The sequence below is a fragment of the Bos indicus genome, chromosome 2, assembly GCF_029378745.1.
Source record: "Bos indicus isolate NIAB-ARS_2022 breed Sahiwal x Tharparkar chromosome 2, NIAB-ARS_B.indTharparkar_mat_pri_1.0, whole genome shotgun sequence".
Lineage (NCBI taxonomy): Eukaryota > Metazoa > Chordata > Mammalia > Artiodactyla > Bovidae > Bos > Bos indicus.
This window is the reverse complement of record NC_091761.1, coordinates 14251803-14270294: the sequence shown is the minus strand read 5'-3', so window position 1 is coordinate 14270294 and position 18492 is coordinate 14251803. Positions and strand designations below refer to the sequence as shown.

Below are 18492 nucleotides of genomic sequence, written 5' to 3'. Positions count from 1 at the left end.
GGAGGGACGGAGTTCCGTCCCGGGAAGGGAGTCTTAAAAAGAGAGAAGTTTCCAAACACCAGGAAACCTTCTCACTGCTGAATCCGTGCCGAGCTTTGGAAGCACAGAGGGCAACATAACAGGGAGAAAAAATAAATAAACAATTAAAACTCGAAGATTGCGAGCCCTACGGTAACTCCCCCAGCGGAGAAGCAGCGCAGACGCCTGCATCCGCCATTAGCAAGCGGGGGCTGGGCAGGGAGGCGCAGCGCGGGCTGCATCGCTGAGAGTAAGAATCTGGCCTGAATACCCTGAGCACTATTTGAGCGAAATAATTTGGGCTAGCAAACCAGACTGTGGGATATCTACCATGCGAAAAGCCAGCCCTAACCTAAGACACCGCCAGCCCGCACACGGAACAAAGGACTAAACAGAGATAGCCGGCTGCAGACCTTCCCCCTCTGGTGACAGGCAGCCAGAGCCGGAAGGGGGCAATCGCAGCCCCAGAGAGACATTATCTATAAAACTGGCTTCTTTGCTAACTAAAACTTATTGGGGGTCTGGACGGTCAACATCTGCCTGAGAAGGTGCGCCGGTTTTACACCCAGATAACCAAGTGGCGGGGAGGCGATAAGTCGCAGCATTGGCGCTCGCCAAACACCTCATCACCTGAGCTGCTCGGACCTGGGAAGAGCACAAAACACAGCCCCAACTGAGTCTGCGCCTCTGAGGACTACCTGAGTGCCTGAACCTGAGCGGCTTGGACCTGGGAGGTGCATGCAACCCAGGGCCAGCCTCGGATTGTTCCCGGCGGAACAACCTAGAGCCTGAGCAGTGTGGGCAGGGAGGCTACATGCGCCGTGAGCGGGGGCAGACCCAGTGTGGCTGAGGCACTGTGAGCGCACGCCAGTGTCATTTGTTTGCAGCATCCCTCCCTCCCTCCCCACAGCACGACTGAACAAAGAGAAGAAATACAGCTCCACCCACCAGAACACCGACACAAGCTTCCCTAACCAGGAAACCTTGACAAGCCACCTGTACAAACCCACACACAGCGAGGAAACGCCACAATAAAGAGAACTCCACAAACTGCCAGAATACAGAAAGGACTCCCAAACTCAGCAATTTAAACAAGATGAAGAGACAGAGGAATACCCAGCAGATAAAGGAACAGGATAAATGCCCACCAAACCAAACAAAAGAGGAAGAGATAGGGAATCTACCTGATAAAGAATTCCAAATAATGATAGTGAAATTGATCCAAAATCTTGAAATTAAAATGGAATCACAGATAAATAGCCTGGAGACAAGGATTGAGAAGATGCAAGAAAGGTTTAACAAGGACCTAGAAGAAATAAAAAAGAGTCAATATATAATGATTAATGCAATAAATGAAATTAAAAACACTCTGGAGGCAACAAATAGTAGAATAACAGAGGCAGAAGATAGGATTAGTGAATTAGAAGATAGAATGGTAGAAATAAATGAATCAGAGAGGATAAAAGAAAAACGAATTAAAAGAAATGAGGACAATCTCAGAGACCTCCAGGACAATATTAAACGCTACAACATTCGAATCATAGGGGTTCCAGAAGAAGAAGACAAAAAGAAAGACCATGAGAAAATACTTGAGGAGATAATAGTTGAAAACTTCCCTAAAATGGGGAAGGAAATAATCACCCAAGTCCAAGAAACCCAGAGAGTCCCAAACAGGATAAACCCAAGGAGAAACACCCCAAGACACATATTAATCAAATTAACAAAGATCAAACACAAAGAACAAATATTAAAAGCAGCAAGGGAAAAACAACAAATAACACACAAGGGAATTCCCATAAGGATAACAGCTGATCTTTCAATAGAAACTCTTCAAGCCAGGAGGGAATGGCAAGACATACTTAAAATGATGAAAGAAAATAACCTACAGCCCAGATTATTGTACCCAGCAAGGATCTCATTCAAGTATAAAGGAGAAATCAAAAGCTTTTCAGACAAGCAAAAGCTGGGAGAATTCTGCACCACCAAACCAGCTCTCCAACAAATACTAAAGGATATTCTCTAGACAGGAAACACAAAAATAGTGTATAAACTCGAACCCAAAACAATAAAGTAAATGGCAACGGGATCATACTTATCAGTAATTACCTTAAAGACTGGCTGAATGGATACAAAAACAAGACCCCTACATATGTTTTCTATAAGAGACCCACCTCAAAACCGGGGACACATACAGACTGAAAGTGAAGGGCTGGAAAAAGATTTTCCATGCAAATAGGGACCAAAAGAAAGCAGGAGTCACAATACTCATATCAGATAAATTAGACTTTAAAACAAAGGCTGTGAAAAGAGACAAAGAAGGTCACTACATAATGATCAAAGGATCAATCCAAGAAGAAGATATAACAATTATAAATATATATGCACCCAACATGGGAGCACCGCAGTATGTAAGACAAATGCTAACAAGTATGAAAGGAGAAATTAACAATAACACAATAATAGTGGGAGACTTTAATACCCCACTCACACCTATGGATAGATCAACTAAACAGAAAATTAACAAGGAAACACAAACTTTAAACGATACAATAGACCAGTTAGACCTAATTGATAGCTATAGGACATTTCATCCCCCCCAAAAAAAAAAAGACTGCTCACTATGGTATGGCAATTATTGAAGCTGACTTAGGGTGACATAGAGGCTTATTTCCCTTTACCTTTCTGAGTTCTTAGCTGAGGATCTCTGTAAGAAATGACAGAACAGCAGGACAAAATCAAACAGAAGTTTATTAACATAAAAAAAATAAAATAAAATAAAAAGGAAGCAAATTCTAACACAGATTACAACATAGATAAAAAAAAAAAATACACCAATTTCCTCTGAGAACACTGGGAAACAAAAGAATTTTTTAAAATTGGATCATAAACCCCACAGTAAGTTAGAGCATAAATTGGAATATGGAAAATGGTGACCAGAAAACAAGTAGGAAACTGGTTGCAACAGTAAAAGCACAGAAGAAATGAACAGTTCCATTAAAAAAAAAAAAAAAAAACTATCCTGGGGGTCTGCAGGAAGGGTTGTTAAATATGGGGGAAATGTTATTTGTCTATTTATATAATTTAAATTCTGACATTCAGAAGATTTTTCTTAAAATTTCTTTAATCATGTTTTTGTATGAAACCTGAAGGACAGGTTTCATTACGTTCTCCCCTCTTTTCTTTCAAAAGAAAATATTCTTTTGAATTATTGCTGTGTAAAACATGTTTGGGAAGTCTATGTTACTTATTAAAAGGCTGTGTTACTTCAAAAATGGCATATTTCTTGATTTTTAAAAATGAGGATCACAGTGCAGTATGATCTATGAAAATGCATCATTAATTCGGAAATAAATATCTGTCCAGTAAATGTGGGAAGTATTCTCTCTCTCTTTTTTAATTCTTAAATTCCTGGACATACTTTGTGAAGTGACTTCACAAATGTTATCCATTTAAATTTCTGAATGACCAGAAGCTCTTTCTCTAATAATCCTCTCATGAAGTAATATTGCAGATATTTAGGAGAGCTCTTTCCTGGGTTATGTGTATTGACCGCACTCCATGCCTAACTTTTCAACAAATGAACATGAGGCTGTAGTGTCTATAGATCTGATAGATTTCTATGACATTTACAAAGAATTATACTACTAATGCCTTACATTTTTTGTAAAAAATATACATTTATTATTTGTAATTAAAACAAAATTTAACATTTTTAGCCCTAATTTTTGTTTAGGTAATCTGTGCCATAATTTTTATAAGGATTTCATTTTAGAATATATATTCTTCAAAAGAAAGAATATTCAGCATTCATAGTATAGCCCCTTCATATTATATTCAGAGTATATTTTCATCAACAACTCTGTATTACTGAATAATAATATAAAATGTGGCATTTTTAATTTTCTTGATGCAGAAAACACAAAAAACAAAGTAGAAATCACACATACTATGTAATTTAGAAGAATATAAAGAGGTAGAACTCTCTGTCTTTTTAAATTAAAAACCTGATGCTTCTTTCTCATTCCAAAATTTTCCCCATGGCTGTGACAATATGTCTATCTACAAATATCCATATATATAGCACAACTTTTTGTTATAAAAGTGAGATATAGTCTACACACTATTCTGCAATATTTTTAAAAAATTATATTCATATTTCAGTGCCAGGTTTTCAATTCAGTATGGTATAAATATAGCTACAAATATTTTAACATTTTGAAAAAATAAAGTATAATTTACTTACAGTGAAATGCATACATCTTAAGTGTACAGTTTAACAAATTTCAACAAATGTATACACTAGTGTAAATGGATACTCCTCTCAAGATTTAGAACATTTCCATCACTCCAGAAAGATCTCTTGCATCACTTCCCATAGAACACTGCATCACCCACCCTTACCTCAAGCAACTACTGTTTTTATTTCTTTCATTCCAGATTGGTTTTAGCTTATAGAAATTTATATAAATATAATCATATAATACCACCATATCTCATTTCAAAAATATTAATTATTCTCATGTTAATAGAATTGATAGGTTGTTTCAAATTTTTTGTTTAAAATTACTCTCGTAAGTGTATTTAGTCTTTAGATCTTTAGTACCTCTGAAATTTAAAATGTTATGAAATATGGCATAAATTAATTCTATTGAACACTGATTACTGGTATTTCCAAATCATCTACATTAAGTCTATATTTCCCACACTAGTTTCAAATTTCACATGTATGATATATTAAAATCTCAACATACTACTTAGATACACTTTCAACCTATTTTTTTCTATTATTATGATATAACATTGTCTCTTTGTTATGGTAGTATTATATACATTTTATTTTCTAACAAAGCAACTACCTCTTCATTTTACCTGTCTCTAAAAAAACAAAAAAACTTCATTTATATTCCACTTACATAAATGTATACAGTGGTGTCTGACATGTTAAACATCCAGTAAATATTGTCTACTATCAATTTATCTAAGAAATGTTCATCTTCTCTTTAAAAAAGTAGTATGTAAAGAATATGTTCAAGAATATTTTTAGTAGAATTCAGTTAGAAATTTTTTTTTAAATCACCAATTTTTTTACTTCAATTCATATTACTAACTTTGCCCCCTTTATTCTTGTATGATTTTCAGGTTCTGCTTGTAAAATGTCATAGTAATAAATATTTCTTCTCTATAATACGAATTATGAGTGGAAACAAGTTTTAGGAACAGAATGAAGAAATTTAGGCATTCTTTAGGGAACAGAAAAGCACAAGAATGGGTATGTGGTTATTTACATCCTTAGATGTCTGTTTCCTATTATTTGATCTTGAAGGAATCCTTTAGAATATAAAGTAAATCTGTGCTCTCAGCAGAATATCTACCCATCCTAGTGTTTCACCATTTGACTTTCATTTAGAAAGTTACATGGATTGCTACTGAGGTATTGCAGAGCTTATGGCTAGTCATCACATCACCCCTCCTGCTCCACTATTCACTATGTGCTGTGTGTGTGCATAGTCGTTAGTCATGCCTAGCTTTTTGTGACCCCACGGACTGTAGCCCACCAGGCTCCTCTGTCCATGGAATTATCCAGGCAAGAATACTGGAGTGGGTTACCATGCCCTCTTCCAGGGGATCTTCCCAATTCAGGGATCGAATCCAGGTCTTCTGCATTGCAGGTGGATTCTTTACTGTCTGAGCCACCAGAGAAGTCCTCTATTCACTATATTAATCACATATTACTTGAGAATCATCTTGGCAAATGTCACTGTGTAGGTATTCAGGGGATTATGAAGAAGTCTAAGAACTTCCCATGTACTTAAGAAATGTGCTATTTATTTGGAATGATCACACTTTTTTTGAATAGGCAAAGAATGATTATGTATTTATTTATCTACATACCTACCTATCATCCTTCCATATAGCTAGCTAGCTAAAGAACAAATAAGTAATGACTCAAAAGAGTGTGCACTTCTAATTATGAAATCTTAAATATATGCTTTTTCATCCTAAATCCATCCTGTGTAGCAGCCTTAATCCTCAACCTGGCCATTTGCCCCAGCTTACTCGCCTCAGTGTCCATGCTGGGAAGGCAGATGGGATGCTTAATGGAAAAGATGGAGAGGGTATTCCAGGCTGAGAGCACAGGTTACTCAGTTTATAAGAGTTCTTAAAATGTCAATCCTTTATCCAATATATACCACATTTCCCCTAAATTTCAAATACTGTATTAAAAATATTAATTCTAAATAGGTGGTGATTTTAAAAATGGGATAAATAAAAAGATGAGCCATACTGAGTCCCTTCCCTGTTTACCTGAAACTATTACAACATTATCCATTAGTTGGCTATACCACAATACAAAATAAAAGTTTTTTTAAAAATATGAGCCATAGAAGATGGATATACTGGGCAATCAAGTATGTAGATATCAGCTATTAAGGACATCTAACCAGTTTCCCTGACTTGCAAGCTTCCACCATCCTCAAGGCACCTGATTACAATTTAGTTTATCATGAATGTAGAGTGTGCTGGGACACAGTGCACTAATGAATAACACAAGGCTCCACACCTCTTGATAATTATACTTCTTGTTGGAGAGTAATAACCTACATACCTGTTATTTTTAAGTTAGCTACTCATTTGGCTCAGTGGTAAAGAATCCACCTGCCAATGCAAGAGACACAAAAGACACAAGTTCAATCCCTGGACCAGGAAGATCCCCTGGAGGAGGAAATGGCAACCCACTCCAGGATTCTTGCATGGAAAATCCCAAGGACAGAGGGGCCTGTCAGGATACAGTCCATGGAGTCGCAAAGGGTCGAACATGACTGAGCTACTGAGCATACACATACAGCTACTTTTTTTTTTTTTAAGAATTACTAATGAAGAATTAAAGACTCTAGATCCTCTACAAAGCAAGTTGCATCAGATCCTTCCTCAGAGATTCAGATTTGAATGTAGGATAGAATTTGCAGGCAACAAAAAATCTAGAGCTCTTACATCATTAATAAATGCCTCCAAGAAAACTTTCAGGATTTATTTTGAAAAAATATAAAGTAAATTAGAAAAAAACAGAAGCATTTATATTTTTAAAACATTATCAAAAGATAGTGGTTTAACAACATTAGTACTTCAAACATTTTAGTTACTTAAATATTAATGCCTTTAAAGTTTCAACCATAATACTGATGAGTAAACTAAATATATGTCAATAGCAAGCTGAAGTAAAAGTATATGTGATGCATTGGAATCCATGAAATGAAGCAGAAACTACTAACTGAAAGTAAACTGCCTACGTTTGAGCTTTGGGATTGGTTCAGAATGCATGTACAGGCTCTCTGGCTGCTGTGCTCCAATCTTCCCACTATGAAGATTTTCATTGCCTTTCTCTCAGTCTTGTTACTTCCCCTCGCTGTCAGATATATATAGGAAGATGATAGAGAGGTTAGGCAAACACTGTGTTAGTCACTCAGTCGTGTCTGACTCTTTGCGACCCCACGGACTGTAGCCTGCCAGGCTCCTCTGTCAATGGAGTTCTCCAGGCAAGAACACTGAAGTGGGTTGCCATTTCCTTCTGCAAGGCACACAAGTGCTCGCCTAACAACAAAGGTACACTGAAGAAAAAAGCACCTTTGGTTTTGCAAGCATGCGGATGCGTCAGTGTACGCATGGCTGCTTCTAGAACCCCCCCTTCCCGTATCTCTCTATTCTTCCCTTAAGGGTGTACAGTGGGTGGCCCAAGACCTCTTTCCCAAGAGAAATAATGCCAATGAATGAAGAGGACACTCACCTTCAAGTAAGGAATACCCAGAAAAATTGCCTTTATAGGCTCTAAAATCTAACCTGTGAGGCAGTGGGTGTGTTAAGATGTATATTCTGCTCCTGCCTTGGTTAACTATAAAGTAAAATTTGTCTATCCCTGGGTTACAAAACGGAGAAGGCAATGGCACCCCACTCCAGTACTCTTGCCTGGAAAATCCCATGGAAGGAGGAGCCTGGTGGGCTGCAGTCCATCAGGTAGCTAAGAGTCGGACACGACTGTACGACTTCACTTTCACTTTTCACTTTCACGCATTGGAGAAGGAAATGGCAACCCACTCCAGTGTTCTTGCCTGGAGAATCCCAGGGACTGGGGAGCCTGGTGGGCGGCCGTCTATGGGGTTGCACAGAGTCGGACACGACTGAAGCGACTTAGCTGCAGCAGCAGCAGGGTTACAAAAACTATTACCTATTGCCTCAAGCTTCCACTATCTCTTTTTGTTTGTTTTGCTCTTTTCCACGAGTGGAAAAAATCCTTATCCTCTTTTCCACTCTCCTCCTCCCACTGGCAGGAAGATATTGTCCTTGCTAATTGTCCTGAGCTCCATTTTCTGAGCTCAGAAGGAGAAAAAAAAAAAAGAGCTATTTTTCTTTTATCCTTGAGCTGACAACAGAGAGAAGATCTTTCTCATTAAATTTGATTGGGAGTCATTTTTACATATGCCACTCTCAAGTACAAACTAGACAATATTCTTGGAATTTTGAAATGAATGTGAAAGAAATAGCTTAGTGTAGGTTCACCACAATAGGAGTCTGAAAGCCCGTGTTCTTGTTTCCATTCTACTACATATAGACTTTGAGATGTTAGGCCAGTCACTCATACCAGGTGCTATTTATTTAGGCTTTATTACTTTCATCCAGGCTTCCTATACTCCCAACACCAGCACCCACACATCTTTACCTGAGACTCCCTCCGGATGCCGCTGCCCACTCTGTCATGCCTGATTCTGGAAGTAGCCTTGAGGAGTGCCTGACAACCGCGATGTGTTATAATAATTACCCACTTCCCTCATCCTTGGCATGGCATCATTCCAGGGCACATGTTCCACACTTCCTAGAATTTCCCTGTAAATCCCAGTTGCCCACACTCATAACTTGCTTGCTAACACATCTTCCCATGTATCTCTTCCCTACCACTGTTTCCAGAGATCAGCTGATCAGCTTTTGGGAGGGCATAAACAAAGACAGTGTTTTTCTGTATTAAAAGAGCAGATACACAGGTTAGTGGAATTGGATAACTTGCCAGCCAGATGGCAAGAAGAATCCCACTGCTGGTTATAATTGCAATGGTGATAATCCTTGGTGTACTCCAGCATCACAGTTGCTTGCTCACTTGTGAAGAATGGGGATAAAAGACAGACAGAAGGAGGCACTTATGCATAGCATTCAAGAGCTATGGCATCAACAGTAATTAAAGGAACTATGGAATTGAATGTTTACTGATAAGTGTCAACCAGTGCTTAAATAAAGAAAATGACAGAGTCTACTGAGTCCATTCTCAACTCAGACAAAGTGTGAGGGCCATAACGTACTTATGGTAGCATTTAGACACTTATCTTCCATAATGAGAGGAATATGTTGTAGATCAGCCCCAAGACCTTTTTGTGAGAAAGACTGAACACAAACTGGACAGTCCCTTACACTGCAATAAGGCCCTGTTAAGAAAGGACTGTGACCAAAGGATGTGGAGTGGATGTACTTAGTAAACAATTCTCAAATTCCCTTGAGCCCTAAGAGAGGTGTATCACTCCTTTGTTAAAGGATAACAGGCTTTTCTTCTCTGGAGTCTATGCCGATGATTCAGAAGTTGATCTTCCCTCACTTTACTTCCACACTTCCAAGCCAATCACTACAGTCAAGTGTTAGCTTGAACTGGCTTGAGAAGTACAGTTCATTTTATAAGAGGAAAGAGATAATTCACAAAAAGCTGTATAAACTTGATATTATATAATAGCAAAAACTGAGAGCACATGCCTGAGAATTGATCTTGAGGATACTGAAATATAAGGGCTGAAATACAAGGAGTGGAGTCTAAGCTTGGTATGTATGCATGCACACACATGGACACACACCCTAAATAAGAGATTAGGTGAACAGAAGCTTGGTATTTGCTGCTGTAATGGAAATTTAAAATCTTTCAGCCTGTTTCCAGAGCGGAACTAGTTCTAGACTCAAAATCATCAATTAGGGAAACAGGGTCCCCTCGGGGAAGTACCCTGCAAAAGCACAACAAATATACTGAGTAGAAATTCCCCAACATTCCCCCAAGTTCCCCCAAATACCAGCATTGCTATGCACTGGAAAAAATGCTCACATTTTTGAGGGGTGTTGGATATCAGGGGACCATAAATACCATCATGGACTGACTTTTTTAGAGTTCATATATAGATGACAGGAGATAAATAGAGTCCTAGCTCATATCTATCTCATGGTGGATCCATTGTGTCCATGGATCCATCCTATGATTATTCCCCTGAACGCAGAATCTGGACAGATGTAAACTGACAAAATCTTTGAACTGATTTCTAAATCTTTGCAGTAAGAAGCATTATGGCAGGAAAGACCATGTACAAGTCCTTAAAACCTCTTCCTTCCCTCTGGTGAGGAATGTAAATCAAATGCAATGGAGCATTCTGGGTGTAGTGGCAGATATTAGTACACCATGGAAGACAAAGATACAGAGACTGTCATTTCCATCATCTCCACAATTAATTTATCTTTCTGGCTCTGCAGAAATAGGCTAGATCATGACAGATGTTGGTCAACTAACCGCAAACAAATTAAGTAATATTAATAGCTCCATTTGCAGTTTCGTGTTAAATTGTGTTATCTTTTCTGAGCAGATTAACAAAGCTTCTGACACATGATATGCAATTACTGAAGTGGTAAATGTTTTCTTTTCAGTACTCCCCAGAAAGGAGGATCAGAAGGAATTTAGATTCATGGGTTAGATAGCAGCACATGTTCATGATTATGCCCCAGGATTGTTAGTTCTCCTGCCTTCTGACACAATACAGGGACCTTGACCATTTGGACAATCTGCAGAACATCACACTAATCTACTCTATTAATGATAGCATGTTACTCAAACTTGAGCAGCAGCAAGTTATAAGGAAACTTACACTGTGATATCTGTCTGACAGAGCGTAAGAAACAAATCCTCTAATGATTCAAGTGAAGGTTTAGGAGCCCATTTGTGGGGAACATGCCAGAACACATGCTACAAGATAAAGAGCATGTTATTGTACTTCGCACCTCCAGCAGTAAGAAAGGAACACATTTTGAAGCCATTTACTTCATAACACATTTGGGAATGTTACTTATGGGATGAAGCCTAGTATACTTAGTATACTGAGAAAGTAACTTTCAGGAATAGGTGGACTAGACTTCTGTGTTGCAATGACACCTCTCTCAGCTCACTCCTATGACTTCACGGGGAGTTCTGTTTGACAAGCTGATGGACCTAGAGAAAAATCTGTGCTTGGTTCTTTGATAACCCATTGCAGTAAATTGTTGGGAGCTGAACATCTCAGTGACAGCCCTGAAAGACAATAGTAAAGGGCAAATCTTCCCAGTAGGCAGGACTTTGAGTAGTGCATCTGGTCACCAACTGTGTGGACAAATTGGCCATGGAATTCTCCAAGCCAGGCTTCAACAGTACATGAACCATGAACTTCCAGATGTTCAAGCTGGATTTAGAAAAGGCAGAGGAACAAGAGATTAAATTGCCAACATCTGTTGGATCATTGAAAAAGTGAAAGAGTTCCAGAAATACATCTACTTCTGCTTTATTGACTATGCTAAAGACTTTGTGTGGATCACAACAAAACGTGGAAAATTCTGAAAGAGATGGGAATACCAGACTACCTGACCTGCCTCCTGAGAAATCTGTATGCAGGTCAAGAAGCAAGTTAGAACAGTACATGGAACAACAGACTGGCTCCAAATCAGGAAAGGAGTATGTCAAGGCTGTATATCGTCACCTTGTGTATTTAACTTATGCAGAGTACATCATGAGAAATGCCAAACTGGATGAAGCACAAGCTGGAATCAAGATTGCTGGGAGAAATATCAATAACCTCAGATATGCAGATGACATCACCCTTATGGCAGAAAGCAAAGAAGAACTAAAGAGCCTCTTGATAAAAGTGGAAGAAGAGAGTGAAAAAGTTGACTTAAAATTCAACATTGAGAAAACTAAGATCATGGCCTCTGGTCCCATCACTTCATGGCAAACAGATGGGGAAACAATGGAAACAGTGACAGACTTTATTTTCTTGGGCTCCAAAATCACTGCAGATGGTGACTGCAGCCATGAAATTAAAAGATGCTTGGTCCTTGGAAGAAAAGCTATGAAAAACCTAGACAGCATATTCAAAAGCAGAGACATTACTTTGCCAACAAAGGTCCATCTAGTCAAAGCTATAGTTTTTCCAGTATGTGAGATGATGTGAGAGTTGGACTATACGGAAAGCTGAGTGCCAAAGAATTGATGCTTTTGAACTGTGGTGTTGGAGAAGACTCTTGAGAGTCCCTTGGACTGCAAGGAGATCCAAACAGTCCATTCTGAAGGAGATCAGCCCTGGGTGTTCTTTGGAAGGAATGATGCTGAAGCTTAAACTCCAATACTTTGGCCACATGATGCAAAGAACTGACTCATTGGAAAAAACCCTGATGCTGGGAAAGATTGAAGGTGGTAGGAGAAGGGGATGGCAGAGGATGAGATGGTTGGATGGCATCACCGACTTGATGGACAGACATTTGAGTAAGCTCTGGGAGTTGGTGATGGACAGGGAAGCCTGGTGTGCTGCAGTCCAAGGGGTTGCAAAGAATTGGACATGACTGAGCAACTGAACTGAACCGAAGGCTATGTATGGAATACCGAACAGTGGTAAACGATCTGACTGTGTGGTTGAGGGCTTTGGAAAGATGGATTGGGAGATTAGAGATAATAGTGTCTAGAGAAGAAATAGTGGAAGGAATTACTGGAGGCAGTCACAACGTCTGTAGAGCTTCACTTCTTGTACAAATGTTTTCTTGCCGTATAAACGCTGAATAACCAATGGATAGAATTACCTGTCTAGTGGAATAAGTTTTCCCCCTGTGGGTGCTACACTTATTGCGTAATGGCCCACAGGAGAAATAGTTACTGTGTTACAGATGTAGACTATGCATGGGCTTTCTCTTTGAAGGCTAATCTAGCTATTAATATTACCTCTGTTGAATGACCAATGTCATAATCAAATACCAACAGTGATGACTTGGTATGACACAGTCCCTTGAGGAAACCAACCAGTCATTTGGTTGCAAGTTGGTAATATTTGACCCTTTCCTTCATGGAAAGGGCAATTAATTGTCATTGCTGGGATTGATAAATATTTTGTTATGGATTTGCCTTTTCTTCCTAAGTGTCTCATCCAGCAATACTATCCAAGAGTTCAAAGAATGGGAGATTTACTGTCACGGGATCCTGTATAATTTCTTTTTGATTGAAAGTATAAAAGGGCTTATATTACAGTGAAGGAAAGGTGACAAAAAGTGCATGGCTATGAGATATCACTCATTTTACTATATATTGCATTACCCCAAATCTGCTGGCCTGATACAATGTTGGATTTTATCTTGTGTTTCTTCGAGGCACAAGAAAACCACTAGTTTATGAATGACACTTTTACTCTGTGGGCTTGGGGTCTATCCTTTAAGAGTCAATGGCTATTGGGTGACGCCATGTCTCTAAAGGGCTTCCCTGGTGGCTCAGACGGTAAAGAATCCACCTGCAATGCAGGAGACCTGGGTTGGATCCCTGGGTTGGGAAGATCCCCTAGAGGAGGGCATGGCAAGCCACTCCAGTATTCTTGCCTGGAGAATCCCCATGGACAGGGGACCTTGGTGGGTTTACAGTCCATGGGGTTGCAGAGAGCTGGACATGACTGAGCAACTAAGCACATCACAGCACATGTCTCTAAATAGCTAGAACACATGGATCTGAGAACCAAGAGTCAAACTAGAAGTAGTCCCTTGTACTGTCTCTACCAGTGACCCACTTGGGTGATTGGTGCTTTCCATACTCAACTTTCAGTTCTGCTATATAAGAGATATTTTTCCCCAGGGTGTTGAGCAGGGGGAGGTTTTACAAGGGAGTAGCTGTGTTCCAATAAAACTTTGCTTACAGAAAGAGAATACAGCCAGATTTAGTCCCTGGGTTATAGTTTGTTTATCCTTGTCCTAAATTATTTCTAAGTTTCATTCATGGTCTAAAGTTCTGTATTATTTGCCTCTATATTCAAGAAACACTTTAGAAAGTTCTCTAAGTGATAAGAAATTATGAATATCTCTATGAAGAGATTATAAAGTTTATAAAAATCATACATAATCTATGTGTTTTGAAATTAGTATTCTATAGTCAAAACAATGTATTTGTAATAGGTTATCTTTAAAAGTGAACTTTTTGAACATTTAGCATTAAGGCGTTGACAGTTTTATTGAAAACATAATTTGAAAAATAATATACACTGAGGAAATTATTTTTTTTTTCAGATGACAGGACTTGCTGACAATATTATTCTGCACAAGTTTAATAGCTATAGCACAAATCAGAAAAGAATAATTTTCAGCTTGGAGCACTCAGGAAGACAAGTCACATGTAACATATGCAATAACTTAGAAGCATGAAAAAGTCATTGTTTAAAGCATACTGTTATAATGAATTCAATTATGTAGTAATATAAATGTCTTGACTCCAATAAAAATGAATGTAGATTATGTAAATCATCACTTTTAAATTGCTAAAAAAATTAGAGATTGAAGTGCTAAATAAAATACAATGAAATTTTTAATAAAGAAACTGAAAGATAAGCTCAAGTCACTGAAAACTTTAAAAACCAAATTTCTGCATACTAAACAATTGTAAATTAGCTAAATGCTTATGTTTATCATTATTCCTCCTCTTTCATTTTTAAACAAGCAAAATGAATAAAACGATTAAATAGAACAATTTAGAAATTAACAGAAATAGCTATTTATATTATAAATAGTTATAATATTAAAAGTAAAATTTGGCCAAGCACAGTTTTTAAAATTTTAAACAACACTGATAATATAAATGTGTTTTATTGGTAGAAAGAAAAATTATGGTATTTGGAATTACTGCCTCATTCTTATTTATATCCATAAATTGTTCAACTGAAACTTTTCATTTTCATCCAATTATGCATCCATGCTAAGTCACTTCAGTCATGTACAACTCTGTGCAACCCTATGGACTGCAGCCCATTGTACATTTATGTATTTTTCCAGATACAACATGAGTTACATTATAAAGAATTAAAAGCATAAGAAACAATTCAACTAATTTCTTTTATTCAGTCGAAGGCAAAATGTATTGACATTTTTCTCTATAGTTAAAAAGCACAGTCTGTATCCCATAAAAGGATATTAGAATTTATTAAAAAACCAGCTTAATGCTATTACTTATCCAGATCTGCCATGTTTGTTTTTATTTTTAAAATGTAAATAGTATTTCCTTTGTCCCTACTTCTTAGTTCTACTATTTTTCATAAAGGCCACATAAACATCTATTCGCTTCCCTGGTGGCTCCGTGGTAAAGAATCCACCTGCCAATGCAGGAGATGCAGGACATGGATTTGATCCCTGGACTGGGAAGATTCCCTGGAAGAGGAAATGGCAACCCACTCCATTATTCTTGCCTGGATAATCCCCTGGACAGAGGAGTCTGGCAGTCTACAGTCAACAGGGTCGCAACAAGTTGGCCACAACTGAGAACACATGCACTTCTGCACTTGGCAGGTTTGTAAGGTAGGCCTTAATCTTGTTTTTATTAAAAAAGAAAAATGACAAAGAGCGCTTGCAACTTGCTCTCCAAGAATTTCATGAAACCTAGGTTTTCCTTTCAGGTGAAAAGTTGGATATGTTTTTATGTTTATTTGTGAGGCTCAATTTACTATTAATTCTGAAAAGAGAAAACTGATAAACTATATCTTTATTTGATATAAATATATATATTTTTACTTCAAATGGTATCAAGTTAGATATAGAAAAATTAGCATTTTATATTTATATTGAGATTTTTGTGTAGAATACAGAATAACATTGAACATAATACGATTACTATAATTTCATAATTATGGGTAAACACAATGAAAGATCACTTATTGCTTCTATGCCTAACCAAAACATTTCCATTTCTAGTAATGAAATGCAGAGCCTAGAAAGCAGAAAAACAAATAGGTAACCAAAGTGATAGGAGAAAGACTGACGACCAGCTTCCCAGGAATGGAATCACAATTATCTTCTAAGGTTATAAAATATTTGCCACGTTCATGTTTGGTGGACTCTGATAAAACATCAAAGATGAGAAAGGATAAATTATTCAATCTGAATATCAAGCCAGTCATTTCAGTTAAAATCTCATTCAAAAAATGAACTGTTATTTAAAAGCTGAAAAGAGTGAATTGATAAGGAAACATTTACTTTGTAGATATATGCAGCCAGATAAAAATATGCATGAAAATACAGTTGGGCAAAATATCAAAAGGACAATTTTAAAAGTGTTTCTCACATAAAGATACAGAGAGGTGAAATAACTACAGTGATGGATGTGACTAGCTCAGGAATGGTGTGAAAATTGTTCTGTAACTCAATATAATAGTTAAAATTGGATTCAAAGTTATTGAGAAGGTAATTTAAAAAGAAAGAGAGAGAATGCCAATGTAACAAAGAAAATTGGTTTAGAAGTGATCAGCTGGCAGACAACCCTAAGGAGAGAAGCAGAGTTCTCTGGGTAATTGAGGCAGGACACAATGAACATACTAAAGATAAAAGAAAAATACAAACAGGCAAAAATGACATCTGCAGAAAGAAACAAAATAAGACTTAATTTCATTTTTTGAAATAATGCTTCATCATTCTACATTTCAACATTATTTGTGCACATTATTGTTATTTTTATTAGCACAGATGGTAATACTATATGCTTAGCCTCAACACATTAGGACTGCAAAGAACAGAAGTATTGTAAGAAATCTTGTGGTTTCATTTCCTTTATAGTTCATAAGTTATTATTTTTTCTTCAGAGAGGAATAAGACAAGCAAAGGGAGTAACTATCCTTTGGAGAGTATGAAGGGAATTATTAGTGAAGTTCAAAAGTTCCTGAAAAAATTTGAGCCTTCCAGGGAAAGTCATTGAATATAACAATTGTTTTGCAACTGTAGAAACTTAAAATTAATGAAAAACTTGTGATACGTTCATTTGTGTGTGTATATGTGTGTGTGTGCACTCAGTCACTCAGTCATGTCCAGCTCTTTGCAACCCCATGGACTGTAGCCTGCCAGACTCCTCTGTACCTGGGATTCTTCGGTCAAGAACTCTGGAGTGGGTTGTCATTTCCTTCTCCAGGGGATCTTCCTGATCCAGGGATTGAATCCATATTTCTTACATCTTCTGCATTGGCAGGCAGATTCTTTACTGCTGCTCCACCTGCGAAGCCCCCATATGCTCACTCAGCGCTTTATAAACCGTGAAAGACAGTCTCAGTCTACTGCTGTATTCATGCCTCAGCATACCTTTGAGTAATAGGCAAGTATCATCCTACTTTACAAGGACGTCTTTGGCCAGTTACTGCCCCAAAGACAATATAAACTTCTCGGCATTCAGTGTACTCATCTATCTAGTTCCTCCCACATTCTCTTACATATGTTACTAGCTTCCTACACATAAACGGGCTCCTCAGTACTCCAGGACCGCACCTCTCACCTTCACAGAGCCATACCTATGGCAGAGACACTACCATGTACTCACAAAACTTGTATCCTTTTCCTCCTAGGAACCCAGCTTACACTATATTTCCCAATGTTTTTTCAGATAAACAAGACCATTTTGCTCTAATTGGCAAGAAATTTTTCTTTCTCTCTTTGGCTTCTCTCTGTACACTTTCATATCCCACCTTCATCTTCATTAATGAGCATATTGAGAATTAATAGAAAGCAGGAGGCTTCCGCTGCTATGAATATCTAATAGGGAATACTGTTCTGTTTATCAGTTGACTGGTATTATAGATCTATTTTAGGTACAGGATAAAAGATTAGTAGATTTGTGAAGAAAAGATATTAAAAAAGCAGTCTCCTTAAGAAATCAATTTAATAATTACATAAATATTGGATTAATCAAATGTTAAAGTCTAACATCTAAAAGGACTGAAGAAACCTAGAGATGGAGCAACTTGAAACTCATATGTCACAGGAATACAAAATGGTGGACTTAGTGCAGAAAACAGTTCAGCAATTTCTTATGAACTGATTCTCTCCATGCCCCACTTAAAAGACTGATTCCATTAGAGAGAAAAAGTACACAGCTGGGTGGTCTGGGAATATTTTCATGAGGGTTTTTAAGGGATGGACTGTGGAGCATGAACAGAATTCTATATTGTTCAGGCAGTTGAGTACAGCACAGTAGAAAAAAGATGTTTATTCCCACAGGTTCAAGGACTACCAACTGGGTTTAGCAGAGAGGATTCTGGGAAATGAAGTGTTAGAAGAGCCAGAAGAAGCACCTCAAATCAAACACATCATCATTTCCACTGTGGACACTGGCAGCAGGGGCTTGGCAAAGCTCTGCTCATAAGGGACTTCACAAGCAATGAAAAC

The 18492-nt window shown here is 37.8% G+C and overlaps 1 protein-coding gene across 3 annotated transcripts in view; it reads right to left on the bottom strand.

Moving 5' to 3' along the window:
• PDE1A (phosphodiesterase 1A) overlaps nt 1-18492 on the bottom strand; it is a 395971-nt gene that overhangs the window by 165718 nt on the left and 211761 nt on the right. The gene's annotated exons all lie outside the window — the stretch shown is intronic.